Raw genomic sequence first — 15407 nt, forward strand, 5'->3', positions numbered from 1 at the left:
AAGTAGACATTCTCCTGAGGAACTCTCCAGACAACTTGTTCAAGGGATATCCAAGAGTGAGAGTTGATTAAGAGTCCATTCTCATTGAAACATTTCCCACACAGAGCAGTATTTACCAAAAGTTCAGGGTTTTCAGCAAATCTTAACCAAGTCCTCTCCCAATCCATTCCATTCTGCCCTCTGAAACTCCTTTGCAATTGTCATTGAACATTCCACTGAATGTCAACTTCTTTGAGGAAGGTGCCCTCAGCCTTCTTGTCCTGACTCTCACCTCCCCAGCGTCTCTACCATCCTCCTTATTCAATCACAGTTTCACTCAACGTCCTCCTTCTTCTGCTGGCACTACCATCCTGTGTGACCTTCAGAGTTTATGTGGCAAAGCATATGACTCTTCAGTTTCAAATTCCTTCCTTTCCTCAATTTCAATTCCCTTATCCCTCTCCTTCCTCTCTTCTTCCTTCCTTCTACAAATATTTAGCAAATAGGAGTGTCAGATACCTTTCTAGCTTGTCAAAAAAAAAAAGTCTCGATCTTTAGGCTCAATTGCCTTATTTAAGAGATAAAATCAGGCAAACATATGACTATAAAGACTATGAGTGATAATATTCTGTAGTGGGTAAACATTGAGTTCTAATGAAGTAATAATCCATTCAGCAAGGGGAGGTTGGTTGTAAAAGGCTTCCTGTTCCCCAACTTCTAACCACTTCCCTCTAGATCCAACCCATATACCTCCTACCCAAACTTGGCATGTCTACCACATCTAGTAACATCTGCCATGCCTTGCCTTTCTCTTCTCCCAGATATTTTTTAAAATCTATACTCGTCAAGTTCCCGAAGGGGACACACTTGCTTCTCACCGGGGCCAACGCACAAAACCATAGGGATTTCCCTCTCCATTTCCTGACTGCCTGGGAAACTCATCCTTAAAGAACTTGCTCTAGGGTTACTATTGGGCAATATTGATCCCTCAGGCAAAAGCATCATGACCCTCCTTTAGCTGTCCCCTAGTCCCTGCTCTGCCACCTTCTTGCCATGACTTGTACTTTTCAGCCCTCTTTATAGATCTATTTTACCTGTAGACTGTGAGATCTAAAGGCAACCACCAGGTCTTAGTTCCTTTATATTGCAAATCCTAACAGAGTGGGCTGCACGTGGTGGCTCACGCCTGTAATCTCAGCACTTTGGGAGGCCGAGGTGGGTAGATCACTTGAGGTCAGGAGTTTGAGACCAGCCTGGGCAACATGGTAAAACCCTGTCTGTACTAAAAATACAAAAATTAGCCAGGTATGGTGGCAGGGGCCTGTAATCCCAGCTACTCGGGAGGCTGAGGCCGGAGGATCATTTGGACCCAGGAGGCAGAGGGTGCAGTGAGCAGAGATGGCACCACTGCACTCCAGCCTGGGCAATGGGGCGAGACTCCATCTCAAAAAAACAAAAAAAACAAAATCCTAACACAGCATTTAGTACAAAGTAATCTATCTCTCCGACTGTATGTAATTCTTTAAATGTTTTTAATGTATCCTGTCTATATAATTTTAAAAAAGTGAAATACAACAGCTTAAAGAGTTGCTATTCTTTAAGTCAAAAGAGACTGGTCAGTAGGGTCAAGAATAGGAGTGAAAAGGGAGGCAGACAAGAAGAGAACATGGCCATCAAGTAGACGTCAAGTGAGATGGCAACCTATCAACTGAGAAATCTATTAGGACCAAGGAATTCAGAAACTAAATTGAAAATTTAATTCAACAAATATGCAAGGAGCCTTACTGCTGCTTTAGACTAGACACTATGATAGGCCTGAAAGAAAGATGACATATCTTACTCTCGAAAGACTTGCAACCAGTTTTATTATTTTAATTCTTACTCTAGTAATTAAGCTCTAGGACGAACTCAACCAAAATACTTTAGAAGACTGTCTACACTGAATAAGATGCACTGTTCTTTAGTAAGATTTCTGACATATTTGTGTTTATTCATCAGTGTTTCATAAACCTGCTTGGCAGGTATGAACCTGTCCCTAAAATATAAGCAATGTACTTTGCAAGCCTTTACAGTAAAGTAAGCTTTCCATACCCTCTGAGGTTGGGTGTCATGCTATATATTAGAAAGCAGGACGAAGTATTTTAAAATAGGAAATATCTCAGTATCTCTTAATTATAGTGTCAAATACATTATCGGCCAGGTGCGGTGGCTCATGCCTATAACCTCAGCACTTTGGAAGGCTGAGGCGCAAGGATCGCTTGAGCCTGGGACTTTGAGACCAGAAAATTCACAGCTCAAGAGGATGCACGGATCCAAGTCTAACTGGCCACAAGAATAGAGTCTAAAATCCTCTTACAAAACAAAAGAAAAATGAAGCAAGTTATAGACGATTTCCTCTTAGAGAGTGCTAAAGTCCTTACACCAACAATAAAGAACAATTTTGAAGGAACAGTTAATTGCTTCAAAAATATGTCTCCTCATTATATATTGCAAGTGGGAGAACTTATATAGCATGCAGGACAACCTCCAATTTCAAGATGGACGGGCGGGTTTTATATTGCATTACCTGGAGTCAATCTTTTCCTGCTACCTAGTAATACCTCAAACAAATAGAACAACGCTGTGCTTTCAGAAGTGAAATAAGACCTTCATCAGATAACACTCACTGAGGGAGCCAGTCATGAGCACAATTGGTAAAAAGCCTCAGGATAAATTCCCCCAAAGGATTATTAGTCTAGATCAAGAAGTACCAAGACAAAACAATTTCCGCTTTATTCCACCTTTCAAAGGAATTCCATGGTTTTAATGCCCATTTGATTTTAATATAATATGCTTTATAAGGAACTACTTCTAAGACATTTTCAAATGGTATGGTAAACATCATAGCTTTTCAGATTGTGGCACTGAAAGAAAATTCATCTCATTGCTACTGAATTCTCTCAGTCCAAAAGAAAATCAAAATAGCAATTTATTTAGTTTTTCCTCACCTGCATCAATAAAGATTACTTTAAGTACAAATCTTTAAAATAAAGAGCTCTCACCCTAGGGTACAGGTTTCCTGCATACCCACTCAGAAAGGAAAAGAAAACCCTTCAAACATCTTCATAGTTAATGTGTGTTTGGATAGTTGTTTTCAAATTTCACTGTCATCGATCCTTCTGTCATGGGTCTTTTGGGCCAAGATTTTCCCCAAGCAGGACATGGGATGGAAAGGAGAATTTTTCTTCAGTAAAATGACTTTAGAAATCAAGTTAGTACCATATTGCAGCCAGCAACTTAATAATTGATTCATATAAGGATCAAAAATAGATGCTAAAACCATTGGGTGAATCACTGTCAGGGAAAAAAACATGCACATGCTCTCTAAGATTACCCCACAGGTGCCTTCTTAGTTATCAAGAGGATTAGGCACCTTTACAATGGAAAGGTCTGGTCAACACCAACTTAGCCAAGTGATTAAACTTAGCCTAGCTAATATCATGCACCTTCTGAAGAGAAGCAATGTACACTTGCTAGCAATGTTTAATTTGAATCTAATTATGAGGACACCAACAGTTAGATGAATCTAGACTATACGATATTTTACCAGACAACTGTCTTTGACTTTTAAAACATGTTAACATCATGAAACACAAAATAAGGAAACACAAAAAAAGACAGGGAGACAAGAGAGTTCATAAAAGAGATGAAAGAAACATGACAACCAATTGCTATTTGTGATTTTTGAGGGACTCTTTGATCAAAACCAAAAGCAAAACAAAAAACCATAGTAAAGGATATTTTGGTTTTGAATGTGGACTAGGTTCTTAGGAAATTTAGGCTGAAATATTTAAGGGTAGAAGTGTCATGATATCTGCAACTTACTTTCAAATAGTCCAGGAAAAAAAAGACAGAGAGAAAACAAAGATTGGGAAAATATAAAGAAAAGCTCTAGTAAATAAGTAGTATAGATCTCTATTAAAGTATTACATCTGTTACACTTGTATGACAGTAATATCTTTTTTTTTTTTTTTTTTTTTCTTGAGACGGAGTCTCGCTCTGTCCCCGAGGCTGGAGTACAGTGGTGCGATCTTGGCTCACTGCAAGCTCCACCTCCCGGGTTCAAGCCATTCTCCTGCCTCAGCCTCCCGAGTAGCTGGGGCTACAGGCGCCCGCCACCACGCCCAGCTAATTTTTTTTGTATTTTTAGTAGAGACGGGGTTTCACCATGTTAGCCAGGATGGTCTCGATCTCCTGACCTCGTGATCCGCCCGCCTCGGCCTCCCAAAGTGCTGGGATTACAGGTGTGAGCCACTGCGCCTGGCCAACAGTAATATCTTATGAGATTATATATATTTAAAACATTAAAACATTTACTCTAAATAAAACTTAGATATTAATTTGACTTCTCAAGTGATGTAAACTGGACAATTCTTTAATCTGGATTCCTTCATTCATTCTGGCACCTGCCTTTGGGTTCACAGCTGGCTGCAAAGAATTTTCAGTCTCATAGATTGGTAAATATTCATCCTTCAAGTCCTAACTGTAAAAAGGCAAATTGGCTCAGTTGAAAGCAGACTAGCATCTAGGTATTTTTCCAGAACATGTAAGATTTCAGGAGTTTATCTATCTTTTGCTGAGATTAAAAAGAATAATTTTTGCCGAATGGGGAGATAGGTCCTCTGCCGTTTGAAATTTTTGCAAGTTTCAAAGCCTGAATATCTGATGTCTACCTTCAAAATACCATCTTTTAAATTTTTTGTTTCTCACAAATCAAGAACAACCTGACACTTACAATACTAATAATTTCTTCAAATTGTTTGCACATTTTCTTTTATTTTGAGCCGTGACAGATTGTTCTGCTTCTTCCTACCTAACAAGAAGAACAGGCATAGTCACTATATAATGTATTGTGCATTCTGGGGGACTTCTGAGAGTGAAAGAGGGTGCTCTTATAGGCTTTTTTTTTTTTTTCTTCAGACAGAGTCTCACTGTGTCGCCCAGGCTGGGGTGCAGTGGCATGATCTCTGCTCACTGCAACCTCTGCCTCCTGGGTTCAAGTGATTCTCATGCCTCAGTGTCCCAAGTAGCTGGGACTATAGGCGTACACAACCACACAGGCTAACTCTAATATTTTTTTAGCAGAGACAGGGTTTCACCATGTTGGCCAGACTGGTCTTGAATTCCTGGCCTCAAGTGATCTGCCCACCTTGGCCTCCCAAAGTGCTGGGATTACAGGCCTGAGCTGCCATGCCTGCCCTATATAGTCTTTATTAACATTTTTAAGCATGTATCTCTTACATGATTAAAGCCATAGATCCTCCCTTAAACTAATGCACATATTCATATATACTGACCACTTGGCAAATAATTTAAAAAGTTCAAAGACTCTCCGAATCCTATTCTTCCATCCCAGGTTAAAAACCCAGGTTCTTAAGTTTGACTTCCTGGCTTCAATTCCCAGTCCACCACTTATTTGCTGTGGATCCTGGGGAAGTTACTTAACTTCTCTGTGCTGTTTCCTCATCTACAAACTGCAATACTAACAGTATTAGCCTCAAAGGGCTGTGGTAAGAATTAGTACCTGGCACATAACAAGTGCTTACAAATTTTAGCTGCTGCTAGTTGCTGTCACACGATTCCTCTATTTTAAAATCTGCTATTGTTCCTAATGACTACAGAATAAAGTCCAAGCAAACTACCATTGAATCTCTCTATAATCGGATCCTGAGGCAATTTTCTAGTCTTATTTCACAATACTCCCCCACTGCCCCTCACACTCCAGAACCTTTATGTTACTTGTTCCTTGTACCTTCGTGCTCCAATGCTTTTGCCACCTCTTCTTGGAACTGCCCTAATGTGCTACTTCTCCAGTCTACCCTGCTGCCCACCCACTCCCAAATGGGCATTCAAGACCCAGGTTATATTGAAGCTCCTCCGCAGAACAGAGCAGGTTGGAATTAACCTCACTCTGCCTTGTGCCACCACAGCACTTCACTTTTACCTGTAGTTAGTGTACATTTTATCCAGACTTACAAAAATGTGCACTTATGTCTTTCCCTCCCACTAGACAAAAGACCCTATGTTCTGCTTATCTTTGCATGCTCCAAAGCCCCTGGCCCAGTTTCTTGTACACAGTAGCTCCATGATAAATAATTCGTAAAATGAACAGTTAATCTGCAGGAAATAATTTAAACAGATAATATCTGAAATTGAATGTCATTTCCTTTCAGAAAACCTAACTAGCTTCTACTTTAATTAACTCTTGTCCCTGGATATTTATATGAGGGGGGTGCAGGGAGACACAGCGCAGCGTAGATGTTTCCTGAGTGGAAAAGCTCAATTTTATACAATAGACAAAGCTGGTTAACAAAAGAATATCCACATCTTTCTACTTCTCTGAGTACAGACTTACAGTACAAAGTGACTTACAAAGTCACCTCTGTTTTAAATTTTAAAAGATTTTTTAAAGCCATTGCATTTCTAAATATTCTAGATGTCTAAATTCATTCATTCATTCAAATCCATTTAATGAACATTAACGTGCCAGGGGCTGTGCACGAAAATGAGCATGATACACAACCTCTGTGTCACATGATTACCTTTCACAGTCAGACACTACTGTTTCTGCTCATTGATACACATTTATGCAAGTTAATTTAAGGAACACAGTGGGCAGGAAATGATATATCTAGGCTAAAATGATGCATGAGATTCCTAAGATGCCCTACAGTGGGCCATCAGGCATCGCTAAGAATTCCCCCTGCTCTTTCATTCATTTATTTAGGATTCATTCACTTGCTGAAGTGCCCCTAGGTGCTGGCCATTACTACCTTTCATGCCAAGGACATGGGGATACGTGATGTTGTTCCCATTCTCTAAATGTTCAAAGCCTGGCAGCAGGGCTAATTATCATTTGTTCAACAACAAATGATAATTTCTTGGGCACATTTTCCTTGCCTGTCTTCATCTCACAAGAGCCTATTTAAAAACATTGGTCTGGCTATACCAGCTTACAGTTCATTTTTACCTTAAATTATTGGTTTTCTACATGAACCACACAGTGGGACTGGGAAAGTTTTCGGCCACAATAATTGGGATTATTTTGCTTCTATTATACAGTTGACACATGTGAATTGGCCCACTTGCTAAAATTTGTTTGCAACCCCCACATTAGTACCTTCACACTCATTCACAGACACATGCAAAGGAGCGAGAATTCTCAGTCACCATGGTGGAGTTCCCAGCCCAGGTTGAACAAGACGATGCTCCACTTTCCTGCATCAGTTCAGCCCTCCTGCCATAAAGTGTCCTTTTCATGGTCTATTCTGTGCCACATTTTTCACACGTTTGTACTTGTCGATCAACCCTTGTGCTGTTTAAAATGGCTCCAAGCACAGTGTGGAAGCGCTGCCTGGTGTTCCTGAGGTAATGAGGCCATGCCTCAAAGACAAAACCAGTGTGTGAGGTCAGCTTCCTTCAGGCCTGAGTTACAAATCTGTTGGGTGTGCGTCAGTGTTAATGATTCAACAACATACGTGAAAATGGTATCTAAACAGAAACACACATAAAACAAGGTTGTGTATTGATCACTTGGCAAAAACACTGTGGTCAAAGGCTCGCAGGACCCTCCCTCTGCATTTCCCCTAGGAAAAGTATTTGGTCATTCAGTGTTCACAATCACTTCAGAGCACAACTACCACAAAAAACAAGAATCAACTGATTTTATCAAGTAAAGAGTGCAAAAAACCAGCCATATACCCTGAGTTCTTTCAGCTTTACCTTCTGTGAATTCAGTGGGGCCACAAAGTGAGGAAACAAAAGTCACCCTCTGGATAGAGGTACTTGGTGTTTTCTGTCCTTTTCTGTCCCCCTTGAATTACTCACAGTCTTGCAAAGAAGAGATTGCTGTTCTGCTGGCTAACAAGAGGAGAAAAGAGGTCCACAGGCCAGAAGGACTGTGGGTAAATGTAAATGGATTTTTCTTGGGTGTTGCTGTTTTCCCTTATAAGAAGTCTAATACTTTAAGATCTGCTACTCTTATTTCCTGCTTGATACTTGGCTTTCAACTATCCCAACCACACAGCAGGCCCAATCTTGTTCAAAGGCATCTGTGCAACCTCAGGAAGGACCAATATAGACCATGAAGAACCAAAAATCCCACTCTTCTAAGCAAATAATGCATTCTTTAATTTCTAAAAATTTATCAAAAATAAGACAATTTAAATCTCACCAAATCATCCAAAACTTTTGAAAATGCCTTAGAATTCACATTTCTCTTGGTAGAAATGTGACCTCCTCGAGCAGGAAAACAACTTCCGGACTTCCATGTATTGGAAGCTAGCTTCCCTGTTCCAGGAATTCCATGCTTAGAACCAGAAGCATCTAACAGTGTTCCATCCTGTGTCTTCTTAACTCTTCCCCAAGGTTGAGATAATGTTTATTTGTTGAACAAAGCCATCATCCAAGTGCAGATTTGTTGAAAAGCTTCCAAGCAAGTTGAGAGGCCAAAGCAAGGAGGAAGAACAGCTAATCAGAAATCAAGAGCAAGAAAAGTTACATCCAAAATAGAGTACAAAATGCCCAGAATAGCCCAGAAAGACAGCTGATGACCTTTTCCTCAAAAATATCTTAATATCACAGTACCAAATAGCCTAACTATGTCAAGCCAAGCATATAACAACTACTACAACAGGAAAGGAATTAGGTAAAAAACAAACAACAAGCAAGAAAAGCTGATGGAAAAATAACAATTTGTGTTCTGAATCACAAATAAGAACACAGAAAACAATTAACTGTTGTATTGTAGTTAGGATTACACCACTGGTAAGGGATTACACCTCAGCTCAAGGTAATAGTCACAAGAAACTCTCAGGGCTATTTCAATCGGAAAGCTGCTATAATTTCTACAGTGATAGCACATGTTATCTTCTGCCTAGGGACTAAGTGGATCCTGCTACAATGGCTGTAAATTGCACATCCCTAATTTAAGTCTCCTCTTGGCTGAAGCAGCTCTGGGCTGTGATTTGACCAGGAGACTAGAACAGCGCTACAGTACAGAAGGAATGCAGACCACACCCAGGGAACCCAATCTCATTTCTTTGATTACGATGCATACAGCCTTGAGCTACTGCTAAATAATAGATTTAAGAACTATTGAAATGCCTTCCCCCATTTCTCTACTCCTGAAGCAATGGGAAACCATGGCTCACTGAAACGATGGAGTCAGAACCCAGGTTTCCCCAAAATACCATAACATTAAACCACACATCCACTAAATAGGTGTAAAAAATGTCTTGGACGCTCTCCCCTCTTCTTAAAAAACTGTTGAGGCTATATATTTAAAAGTCATCACAGATACTTGAGCCTCCTAATTAAATGTATAAATGCATGGAGACTTCAGAGAAAAAAACACCACTTGCTCACTTATACAGCCAGCATGTATGCACACACACACATACACACCACTTATTTGATCATTTGCTAAATGTGCAAACTCTTCCTCTGTCTACAGTTACACACTAGCATATCTGTCTCATAGAGGAAAAAAAAAATCAAAGTCATTTGCTGCCAATTTCCTAAGAGGTGAGGAGAAAGCAAAGCAACTGAGAATGAAAAGACTGCTATGGCTTTGACAAGATGAGCAAATGGCTTCTAACAGCCCACAAACTCCATACACACACACACACACACACACACACACACACATACACACACATGCAAAGCATCTGCTTGAAGAGAGAGTTCTAAAAGCCCAACTAAATCTCTATCTGATGGTAAAAGTGAGCCTAGACATTTGGTAGGAAAAGGAGAAAGCACTAAAGAAAAAAAAATGGAAAAGAAAACATTTTGTGAGTTACATGATGAAACCAAGATCATTTATATATTGTCCAAGTTATCATGAACCAATTAAGCACAAAACAAACAACATGTGACACAATCCCAAATAAGACTGCCATCCCCAAGCAGTATTTTTATAATTTTTAGTACAAATTGCATAAAATAAGATTTAGTTCACAAAAGACAATCAGGAGATAGAAAACCCCAATCCCCACATAATAATGAAAGTGATTTCAAAGACTGCAAAAAGGGTACAGAGAAAAGGGCACAAAGGACAAATCCACAGTAGATGCTTTTCTTTGGGGATGACATTATCTCAGTGGCTACAAATTGCCTACTTACAAACCACTACACTACAGGGTGGAGTGATGATACAGGCAAGCCTGAGTGAATAGCTAACCATACAGTCCCACAGCCTTCCTTGGCCTAATGAAGAGAAGACAGAGATGAAGCTGGACAAGTGGCTCCCACCTCATTCTTGTACCTGGGTCCATTCAGCCTCAAAAGTGGTATAACCAGACAGCATTCACCACTATCATCCATGAACTCAAGGACCACTGGCACAGAGGAGAGACTAGGGTGTTGCTTGCACTCTTAGGCAAACGAAATTTCATATACGTGCCACTTGCTAGAACACCTAAGACTGAAAGTACAGCTGGGAGCAGTGGCTCATGCTTATAATCTCAGCACTGTGGGAGGCCAAGGTGGGAAGATCACTTGAAGCCAGAAGTTCAAGACCAGCCTTGGCAATAAAACAAGACTCTGTCTCTACAAAAAATTTAAAAACTAGCCGGGCATGATGGCACACGCCTGTAGTCCCAGTTACTCAGGAGACTGACGTGGGAGGATCACTTGAGCCCAGTGAGCAAGGATCACATCACCGTACTCCAGCCTGGGCAACAAACCGAGACCCTGTCTCTTAAAAGAAAAAAAAAAAAGAGTATAATGTATAAAAGTACAAATTTCCTTTGTGCAAAATGACCCTAGTTTCCCACAAATCTCAGCTCCACTGGTCTCTTTTTGAACAAGTAAACCAGTTCAGACAACCAAGAGTGTCTTCACTGACTCACCCTGGGGAGGGACATGTCAAGGACACATGGACAAATGTTTCCTTGCATCCTTCCTCTGAGTTTCAGTCTAAGGTGAGGCAAGTAGAAAAATCTTTTTTGTTAGTATTCACCACACTTAAATTAAAAACCGAAGTCTCATATTTTTAAAAAGTGAACTGAAAACGCTCATAAAGTATCAGATACAAATGGGTAATCTTAGTAACAAGAATGAGAAATAAAATGACTATCATTTTTAGTGCTAGGTCTATGTGCCCTGAAGCATAATACTAACACTATTGTAGTCAATTGTTACAGCAAATTTTGGGGGCATCTTAGAGGTGGAGATTTTACCATCCCCATTTTACAGATGTGGAAGCTGATCCAGAAAGGTCACGAGACAAAGTGGTGGAATTGTGATCTGAATGCAGAAAGGTCTTAAGGCAAAGCCCACACGCTCACATCCCATATTTGTTTGGGAAAATACATTTTTTCCTAGTTCTATACTTTTAAGTTCATTCTGGGCTCAAGATTCATACCTTTAGGGACTGGTTTTTCAAAGCTTCCTTAAAACAAGTTAGGCTTAATGAATTTGTTCAGAAAATTCTTTGAGAGCTCCTTCTGAGCTCAGGCCTGCCTCAATTTTTCTTTCTCTATTCGTCTCCCTAGACACATCGGGTCTCACAAGCTGAGTCTTCCCTGGGGCTCTTACTTTTCCAGGTTCTTGATCTGATTGGTAAGATATCCTGACAGTTTCTATGGGAATCCAGACACATCTCTTTTCTGGATCTATTTCCTCTTCCCCTACATAGTCCCTTCCTGTACCATGCAATCAAAACCCTTCTCTGCCAGGACAATAAGCCCCACCACATCACTCACATATCAGAGAGGGCTTCCACCTGGCCACACCCCACAAGAGTAATCTACAAAAACATCTTCATCTGTTCCTGTTGAGTAAGCAGCTTGGAACATCACATTGAAGCAGACAAATCACTTGGCTACCTAAAGTTCAACATCATTCCAAAGTGCCACGAATCAAAATGACTTTAGTCCCTGAACAAACAAAATAGAATCATCACCAAAAGATATGCACAACACATTCATAGGAGCACTATTAGTAATACACCCAAACAAGAGACTATCTAAATGTCCAGCAACTGTAAAATAGGTATACAATTGAATAGCATTAGAGCAAAGAGAATGCAAAAAATATTGTACATAATATTGTAGATTTCACAAACATAATAAGCAAAACAAGCTAGACACAAAAGAATATTCACTGTATGATTCTATTCATAAAGACAAACTAAACAAAGGCATCACAAGGCAGGATACCGGTTGCTCCTGGAGCATGAGGGGAGGAAGGCTCTGAGGTGCTGGTAATTTTCTACTCATCAAGGGGCTGATTGAAGAGGTGTGTCCACTTTGTGACATTTATTCCCTCAAGCTATCCACTTAATGATGTGTGCACTTTCCTCTACGCATAAGGTCCTTCAGCAAAGAGCTGACTGAGACAGACCCTTGAAAGCATCTGGTCCGTGCCCTTTGGTTTGCATAAGATCAACTGTTTCCCATGGACCTTAGATAGCTCATGAACACAGAGGAAATTCCTGAAAGGACTGGAACTGGACATCAGATCTCTTAGCTCCCCACACAGGTACCAAAGCTGTGTGACAGGATGTTTCTCTAACTTCCTTCCTTTCTGTGACTCCAGCCAAGGTTTTAAAGGGTGAGAATCACAGTCCTATTATGAATACGATCCAGAAGGTTCCAATCTCTTATTGACATCCATGCCAGGAAAAGCATCTAAGCACGCTTTAGGATATGGCAAATCAGAGAAAGTGAGACAGTTCACACTCACTGGCTAGGTGACTGTCAGCACGCTCCTTACCTCTCTCGTATCCTCATCCAGATCACTGAAGTGTTAACTGTTACCCTGCAAGGGTGCCTTGAAGATAAGGTAATAAGTAGTGTCAGGGCCATGCCTGGTACACGGCAAGCATTCAGAAACACTATTTGTAGAATGAATATGGAATCGAATTAATCAAATGCTTGTCACTTGGTAGAAGCTCAATAAATAGTAGTTATTATTACTGAGCAAGAGAAATAGGGAGGAAGTGGGTAAATATGCTTGTGGGCAGCTAACACCTCATATTCTAAGCCTACTGGGCCATTAGTGGGTCAACTAGCAATTCTCGCTGGTGTAGATAAGGTAGTGAAATGGTCTGTGAGGTGAAGAGTGATGAACGACTTGAGAAGAGGGCTGTGCTTTTTATTTTATGTTCTACCATGTCTGTGTTTTCCTTCTCAGTGCCAAATGAAGATTTGCTCACTGCCTGCCACACTGCGTCTAAATCCTACAGCCACCTATGTTATTCATACTACTCTTAGAATTTACAGGTTTTAAAACGGGGAGTGGATATAAACACTCCTAGACTTAATGAGTAGACTCACTAGAGTCAAGTAACTTTACTCCTGGAAAAAAATTCACACACACCGAGAGGAAATTGCAGGCTTTAGAGAGTCTGAAATGAACCATGGCCAGAAGTGAGTTCACTTACATTTTTAAAAAGCAGGTTTAATGCTGATTTATTTCAGTTCTTCAAATCTTGGATGTACTTAGCAAAGTATCCACACGTTCTTTTATACTGAAAAGAAACAAATACAAAAACGACAAGTTAAAATTATAGCACATCAGAAAAAATAAAAGTGGCAAATGGCTGATTATATAAAGAATATTAAACTAGATAACATGAGTGTAATTAAAAACAACAAAACGTGTTAAGGACTTCCTTCCATCCATCCTTTCTCTCCTATCCTCCTTCTTCCTTCTTCCCCGTCCAGCACGCCACCCTTCTCTCCCTTCCTTCCTCAGTTACTGGACAACCTCAAATATTCCCTGATGACTAATTTTTCTGCTGAAGCCACCATCATTAATTTTTATAGCACAAAGTAGTAGTAGCACATGGTAGGTACTCTATGAATGTTTGTTGAGTAAATGAATGAACCACGGTTTTGCAATATTTTGTCGTTAAGGTAAAAAAAAATGGGAAATGTCCACAATTTATTATTTTGTTGTCCAACAGGAACAAGTCGTATAAAATATGTAGAAATACATACACTATTTTTCAGACTTGCGTTTCTGATTCTCTTATCTCTTGAATAACTCATACTTAGGGGAAAATCCCCATTAGTATATACAGGAACATATATCCTCACCATGATACAGTAATAAAATATATTTTGGTACTAAAAGAATATTTAAGAACAGTGAACGTTCCTTTTGAGATGCCCTCTCTTCAAATACTTCAGAACTATCTGCATCCAAAGGAGAAAGCAAGGTGTCTCCAAGTTAAATACCAGAGATATTCCCATACATGTTTTACAAATGCATAAAGAGTCAGGGCCAGTTCTAGACAAAATTATGACGTATGGATGTGGCTGTTTCCTTCCTTCTATCTGTCCTTGTGAGGATTCATTAACCCCAGATGTTTAATCAAGTAGGGAAGCAAAAGGATCAGCTCCAAGGTTGCAACAACTTAATGGATATCCTTCATGAGGACATTTTTTATCAAAAAAAAAAAAAAAAGCTTCAGAAAAGGCAGGTGCTTAACAGTGAAATAAAATGCATTACTGGCTATGGCATTTCAGGAATGAATGGGGTTGTGGATTTTCATCGTGGAATTTCTCAACACCCCATCAAATCACATCAGGTAAGTATCTGTCCATTCTGCTTTCTCCTACCACTGGCTTCATATATGGCCCATATATACACACCAATCCCAGCAAATTTTAAGCAACTTATTATATGTAAACAGGCAAGCTCAATTTTAAGGCTAGGGTGCGCTCTGAAAGTAAACAGTCATGTTAATAAGCAGTTTTCAAAGTGAGCTCCTAGGAATCCCACCCTAAGGTGCTTCTGAGAGCACAGGCAGAAGTGAGTGGATGTGCAGCCATGGGCACAGCGATTTCACTTTCATCTGTTTCATACTTAGACACTTACACCCAAGATTTAGTTGGAGAAGTGGTGCCTTGAGTTTCTTATGAAGAGCTGAAACAATCAATGTTACCAAAGAATAATTATATTAAAATCTAGTGCAGAAAATCCCAGTCAGTCCACAACACAGCTGATCTAACACCAAAATCCAACCGCCACCTGTCATAGGGCCTTTATGGTAAAATACAAGTCCCAGCCTGAGCCCCAGGGCAGAGGTCAGCCCGGGTCTGAGCAGACAGGAGCTGGGCCTTCTCTTCTTCCCTACTTAGCCCCCACATCTCCTGCTCTGGAACGTAATGAGCAGAAGGAAGGGCACCTACACTTCCATGAGGACTGAGTCAACAGTAAGAGGGCAAGATTAGGCTGCAGGGGGAGGCTGCAGATGTTCACAAGATGGATAAGCAAAGGTCTCCAGCAGAGAACAAGACATGGTGGGTTTCTGCAAGTCAGTCACTTCCTAGGCCCTGTCCCGATCCCCACCAGCCTCTTTGCTGGGAATTCCATGTGCAAGGTTTACACGCTTCACCTGGATCAGAGCTCTTGGCTAGGAATAAGAAAGGAGAAAA

At 40.3% G+C, this 15407-nt stretch overlaps 1 protein-coding gene across 26 annotated transcripts in view; it reads right to left on the reverse strand.

The window, feature by feature from the left end:
• Nucleotides 1-15407, reverse strand: part of PPFIBP1 (PPFIA binding protein 1) — a 171553-nt gene that overhangs the window by 104024 nt on the left and 52122 nt on the right. For all 26 annotated transcript variants that reach the window (XM_055357898.1, XM_055357894.1, XM_031000861.2 and 23 more), the window contains exon 2: nucleotides 13406-13492. The gene's annotated coding sequence lies outside the window, so the exon portion shown is untranslated. The remainder of the gene's footprint in view (nucleotides 1-13405; nucleotides 13493-15407) is intronic.

This window comes from Gorilla gorilla, chromosome 10, assembly GCF_029281585.2.
Source record: "Gorilla gorilla gorilla isolate KB3781 chromosome 10, NHGRI_mGorGor1-v2.1_pri, whole genome shotgun sequence".
NCBI lineage: Eukaryota > Metazoa > Chordata > Mammalia > Primates > Hominidae > Gorilla > Gorilla gorilla.